Below are 6,946 nucleotides of genomic sequence, written 5' to 3' on the forward strand. Positions count from 1 at the left end.
AAAAGACAGCCTTCAGAATGGGAGAAAATAATAGCAAATGAAGCAACCGACAAACAACTAATCTCAAAAATATACAAGCAACTCCTACAGCTCAACTCCAGAAAAATAAACGACCCAATCAAAAAATGGGCCAAAGAACTAAATAGACATTTCTCCAAAAAAGACATACAGATGGCTAACAAACACATGAAAAGATGCTCAACATCACTCATTATCAGAGAAATGCAAATCAAAACCACTATGAGGTACCATTTCACACCAGTCAGAATGGCTGCGATCCAAAAGTCTACAAATAATAAATGCTGGAGAGGGTGTGGAGAAAAGGGAACCCTGTTACTCAATTTTTAAAACAGATTGATCCCTTTAAATGGTGGGCAGTTAGAAAGAAAGGGTTTTCTTTAGAAAGATGAGCTACTAGCAACTCCATTCCAGGAGGGCCAAGGCTGAGTCTGTGAGGTGAGAAGCTGGTTGGGTTCCCACCACCAGCCCCTCTGCCTGGCTCCATGAGAGGTCCTCCTGCCCATCTTACACTCAACATCCCTAATATCTTATAGATTATCAAAGAACTTTGCATGTCACTTTGCCTGAAGATTCTGACTGCTTGTCAGCCTTGTTATCTACCAAGGGAAGCTATCACACCTTAATTGTTTTCTTATGAGTATGTCATGCAGCATGTAGTCTGTGGAGCAGGAGAAAGGTCCCTTGAAACTGAGCTCAAAGAAGCCTTCTTCGTTGGCTTCTCTGACCTCCCCAGGGAGAGGAACAGTAAACGTTAACATTTATTAGGGAGCTTATGGTGTTTCAGGCACCATAATTTAAATGCATTAAGTCATTGAATCCTTACAACACCCTCATGAGTATACTACAGGCAGACCTCCTTTTATTGCACTTTGCAGGTATTGTATTTTTAAGAACAAATGGAAGTTTGTGATCACCTTGCATCAAGCATTTTACTAACAGCATTTGCTCACTTTATATCTCTGTGTTACGTTTTGGTAATTCTTGCCGTATTTCAAATCCTCTACCAGTAAAAAGATTGTGACTTGCTTAAGACTCAGATGGTGGTTAGCATTTTTTAACAAGAAAGTTAATTAAGGTATATTAATTAAACCGGGGGTCAAACCCAGGCCTCCCACACTGCAGGTGGATTCTTTACCATCTGAGCCATGAGGTACGCCCATTGCATACTTAATAGACATAATATAGTATAAACATAACATGTATATGCGTTGAAAAACAAAAAAAATTATATGACTGCTTCACTGCGATATTCAGTTTATTATGGTGGTCTGGAACTGAACCCGCAATATCTCCCAAGTATGCCTGTATTTTTGTTTCCATTTTACAGATGGAGAAGCTGAAGTACATAGCAGGTCAGAGGACCTGGCTATTCCACTATGCTGGGTTACACTTCTTCCATTTCCTCTCCCACCTGTCTGCTGGACCTATCTCTTACCTTTAGTCTGGTGGCTGCTTGAGCTGTTATCAGAAACTCTTCTCTGATTTGGTGATGTAGATGACTGAGTATCATGGCCCATGGGTCCCAAGTACATTCAGATTTGTTTTCAGATCATTCTCTTGGTTTGGTGATACAGCCTTCTGCATAGCTAAAAGTGAAATGACTCTGGTCAACTAAAAAAATACGTGCAACCTAAAAGTTGAGAGTTAGGTTTTATTCAGCGGGAATGTTAGGACTGGAGCCCAAAAGACCTCAGATGACCTTGAGAGAGCTGATTTCGAGGAAGGAGGGGAGGGGCCAGACTATATACAAGTTTGCCTCAAGGGGCAGTCAATCTGAAAAGATTATTGTTAATTAGTAAAAGTGAAAGTCACTCAGTAGTGTCTGACTCTTTGCTACCCCGAGTCTTTGCTACCCCATGGACTATACAGTGGAGAAGGCAATAGCACCCCACTCCAGTACTCTTGCCTGGAAAATCCCATGGATGGAGGAGCCTGGAAGGCTGCAGTCCATGGGGTTGCTGAGGGTCGGACATGACTGAACTTCCCTTTAACTTTTCACTTTCATGCATTGGAGAAGGAAATGGCAACTCACTCCAGTGTTCTTGCCTGGGGAATCCCAGGGACGGGTGAGCCTGGTGGGCTGCCGTCTATGGGGTCGCACAGAGTCAGACATGACTGAAATGACTTAGCAGGACTATACAGTCCATGGAATTCTTCAGGCCAGAATACTGGAGTGGATAGCTGTTCCTTTATCCAGGGGTTCTTCCCAACCCAGGGGTCAAACCTGGGTCTCCCACATTGCAGGTGGATTCTTTACCAGTTGAGACACCAGGGAAGCCCACTGTTAATTAAGAGAGAACTAAATCTCTCACATGAAGAGATTCAGCAATCTTCTATGTCTGGGAAGATGCAAGCATCCAGGCTTGCCAAAATAATTTCTTTCATATGCATCTAGCTATCTGAGGCCAATCCTGCTTTCTTTATTGTTCACCTACTAATTCCTTGTTTACCATAAGAGATGGTGACATGGCAGATGGCCACCTCTCTCATCCCTGCCTAGCTCCTGAGAGCTTACCAGGGAAGAAGTAGCTGATGGCCTCCAAATAGCTGGCTTTGTTTCACCTGGGCTAGAAATTTGCATTTGGAAAAGGCTTGTTTACTAGTAGAGTGAAGAGCAGAAAATATTTCATTTCACATCACCATTTCCCCCTCTCTCCTCCCACAGCTCCATATTATTGCCTGACCATGACTGTATACTTCCCAGGTGGCTCCGTACTAAAGAATCCACCTGCTAAGCAGGAGACTCAGGTTTGACTCCTGGGTCAGGAAGATCTGCTAGAGGAGGAAATGGTAACCCACTTCAGTATTCCTGCCTGGGAAATCCTATGGGCAGAGGAGCCTCGTTGGCTACAGTTCATGAGGTCACAAAGAGTCAGACACAACTTAGCAACTAACAGCAACAGCATGACTGTATAAGGGAGCATGGCACCTCCTAGGGCAGAATGCTAGTGAGAGTGTGGTTTCAGAGTTGAGCCAAATGACTTCGAGTTGAGGATAGGAGCTCCAGTTCTAGAAACTGTCTTCCTGAATGAATGTTCCAGGAAGACTGGACCGCTTCAGTTCTGTTTATCTCTAGATTCCCAGCACCAGTATAGTGTTTGGCACATACTGAGTGCTCAGTAAATATGTATAGGAGGAAGACCTGAATTAATGACTATTGAATAGGAGAAGGCAGTGGTATTGGGCAGACTGTGGAGTGGGAGGTCAGAGCAGGGCCACTCAGATGTTTAGGCTCGGTCCTCACACACCAGGTGCTGGGTTGTCTAAGAGCCACAGGAACCACAACAGTCCCCTCCAGATGGTGGTGTGGAGGCCCCAGATAGACTTGCTGCTTCCTTCATGGTCTGGGTTAGTAATACAGAGGCAACTGCTTGTGGGTAGATTCAGCAGGGAGCTATTGGTGGCTCAGACGGTAAAGTGTCTGTCTACAATGCGGGAGACCTGGCTTCAATCCCTGGGTCAGGAAGATCTCCTGGAGAAGGAAATGGCAACCCACTCCAGTATTCTTGCCTGGAAAACCCCATGGATGGTGGAACCTGGTAGGTTACAGTCCATGGGGTTGCAGAGTTGGACACAACCGAGCAACTTCACTTTCACATATAATAGCAAAGACACAGTCAGGAGGACTGTGGACCATTGCTGGGAGGAAAATGTGGACCATTGCTGAGAGCAGAGGTCCGAGGCACTGTTTTTCTCTCTTCCTGTCAGCTTATTTCTGGATAGGGCTCACTATGTGCTTTGGCGTTTCACAGAAGCTCAGAGGCTGCACGCACACACTCTCCCTGCTGCAGGTACACGAGTCCCCTTTCTTTCATAACCAACTCAACAGAACACTGTTTACTGAGGTCCTTGGGCATTTTCCTGAACCAGCCTCTGTCAACATGCTGTTCAAAACCCTCACAGCTACCATTCTTCCTATTTGTAGCCCTTCACATTCTTCCCATGTGTCTTATCTCATATCTGTATCCTCAGTATCTAGCACAATGCCTGGCATAGGGTTGATCGTCAAGAAATGCTTACTAAATGAATGAATGAATGAATACAGGAGTGAGACATATCACCTGTACACACATTGATAAAGTCAACAGGGAAGCATCCAGCATTATGGAATTCTGACACCAATTTTTTCATGCAAAGAAACCTTTGTCTTTCTTTTCCATCTATTTTCCTTACACATTTCTAAACTGAGTTCTCAAGACTTTTCATTTCTTGTATTTCATTACTGTGTATATATTGTTTTGTGCTTGCTTGAATAAGGCAGGCATTAAAGGTTTTGACAAACATTTGAAATTTTTTAAATACAATTTTTTGAATGAACAGTGAAGGTTTTGCACCTCAAGAAATAAACATCTCGAGAGAAAATCTTGAATAAATAAGTAGGATGGGCCATCTTAATTCTAGAATAAAAATGTTAAATATTTTTATTGAACCTTATTCCTTTGACTTATAATGCTGAAATTATTACACTAAATATTACCTTGTTGATATAAAGTTTTCCTTTAATTCAGCCTGGGTAATGAATTTGGATGATGAAATTACAATCTGAATATGAAACCTATGCTTGAATGTGAAAAATAATGAGGGACAGGAATACCAGAGGTAATTGAAGTGCCCTCCCCCCACATGTACAAATCTAATTGTATTATTTTTTCAATCTTACTAAGCTTTTTAGCAAGTAGCAGGTGAGCAGAATGGACTCATGGCTTCTCTCCTCTGTGTTCACCTTCCTACAAAAGTCCCAACCTGCAGTGCAGTGGCCAAGAGCCCTGAAGGGGAGGCATAAAGAGAAGCAGAGATTCCAGTTAATTCACAAATTGCCCAGTCAGCTCCTGAAATAATTGAGAGTCAGCTGTAACAAATCTGGTTTTCATCTCAGGCACGAATAATGCTGGGCATCAACTCTGTATTTGTATTTTTTTCCATCTCAAAACCATTCCCAGCCTTAAGATTCCTTTTCTATTACTTTAAACATAATCCAATAAAGAATAAACCTGTATCTTTTTTGGTCCCCGATACCTGGTATTTCATCTAGAGAAATAAAAATCTTAAGAGCAGTTCAGCAAATGAGCAAATAAAACATATTTTTTAAAAAAAATTTCAGTGTGACACCTGGGATGGGTATATTTATCTTTTTATTTTTCTGGCTTTTTTTTTTTTCACCCCCTGTGTCTGAGAAATGAAAGAACTAGCTCTGATTCATTACTTGCAAATGCATCGGAGATTTACTGCTCTGTCAGGAAAAAACTATATAAAGTAATGGGTATTTGCAACTGTTCTCTCCCCTTACCTTCCATGGAGGAATGGTTCTTTCTTTGTTCTCTTGGCCTGAGACAGGGCCTCTGTTGTGCTGAATGAGGTTTGGGGTGGGGAGTGGGGAGGAGAAAGGCAGAGTTAGGAATAATCTCGGTTAGTCTATGTCAGGGGCTTCCCAGGTGGCCCTAGCTGTAAAGAACTTACATGCCAAAGCAGGAGATGTCAGAGATGTGGGTTTGATCCCTGGATTGGGAAGATACCCTGGAGAAGGGAATGGCAATCCACTGTAGCATTTTTGCCTGGAGAATTCCATGGACAAAGGAGCCTGGTGGGCTACAGAACATGGGGTTGTGAAGAGTCAGACACAACTGAAAAATGACTTAGCCCACACTCTATGTTAGAAAGGAGAGGAGAGGACAAGGAGATTCAAGGGCAGAAGCAGGGAGGGAAGAAGAGAGAAAGTGGAGGAGGGGGAGGGAGAGGGAGACAGACAGACAGACAGACAGACAATAAGAGTGAATAAATCTGGGATTATGATGAAGAGGAGCTGGGAGGGGAGAGACAGACTTAGGATGTACCGTGTGCTCAGGCTGGACTCCAGGAAGCCCACTCTTGTGCAGGTTACACTGTTAAACACAGAGGGATCAGTATTCCTAAGTGTGACAGTTCTCACAACTAATTATATGCAAACTCTTCATGACTTTGTTCTTTCCTCACTTTTTTTCTGTGCTGTGTTTTTGCATTATCTTTCATTCTCTTGAGCACAACCAGAGTAACAATGATAGACATGCTGTTTTTATAACATGCAGTTCTATTGAGGGTTAAATTTAATTTTTATAGTCTGGAATTGGAGTGGTTCCCCTCACAAACTGTTAAGTATGCTTTTCTCTTTAACATATTTTATAAATTTTTATTTATTTTTTTCTTTTTTTTTAAAAATATGGAACGCTTCACGAATTTGCGTGTCATCCTTGCACAGGGGCCATGCTAATCTTCTCTGTATCGTTCCAATTTTAGTATATGTGCTGCCGAAGCGAGCACTATAAATTTTTAAAACTTGAGAAAACTTCATTGGGAAAAGCAAAACTAAGCCATAGTCTGTACTCTGAGAATGTTATTACATGCCAGTGTAAACATGACTTTGATACCATACCAATGTGAATATCTTTTCCTCTCTTTTTATTTTAAGGAAATTAGGTGGTTTTTTTTTTTTTTTTTGCACTGCTTCCTAATATAATTTTAAAAATCTGTATATATCTTAGTTTTAAATCTTTTGCTCCGTGTCATTAATTCTGTTTTTCAAAATTAATTAAAAAATTATTTTAAAATTAATTTTTACTGGAGTATAGTGGCTTTACAATGTGTTAATTTCTGCTGTATAGCAAAGTGATTAGATATTTCTGCTCTTGTTGGTGCCTCACTTTCAGAAGCCTTTTTGTAGGATTCTGTATAATAAAGTCAGTTTCTTCTAGTGCATAGCGTGATTGTTGTTCAGTTGCTCAGTTGTGACCGACTCTTTGTGACCCCATTGACTGCAGCAAGCCAAGCTTCCCTGTCCTTTACCATCTGCCGGAGTTTGCTCAAACTCATGTCTGTTGAGTTGGCAATGCCATCCAACCATCTTGTCCTCTCTTGTCCCCTTCTCCTACCTTCAGTCTTTCCCAGCAGCAGG

The 6,946-nt window shown here is 41.9% G+C and overlaps 1 non-coding gene across 1 annotated transcript; it reads right to left on the bottom strand.

Annotated features, from left to right (window-relative positions):
* Positions 1 to 6,208: 6,208 nt before the first annotated feature.
* Positions 6,209 to 6,315, bottom strand: LOC138988078 (U6 spliceosomal RNA). The gene has a single exon (XR_011464414.1). It is a non-coding gene; the product is annotated as a U6 spliceosomal RNA (small nuclear RNA).
* Between the last annotated feature and the right edge of the window lie 631 nt (positions 6,316 to 6,946).

Source organism: Bos mutus, chromosome 5 (genome assembly GCF_027580195.1).
Source record: "Bos mutus isolate GX-2022 chromosome 5, NWIPB_WYAK_1.1, whole genome shotgun sequence".
Classification (NCBI taxonomy): domain Eukaryota; kingdom Metazoa; phylum Chordata; class Mammalia; order Artiodactyla; family Bovidae; genus Bos; species Bos mutus.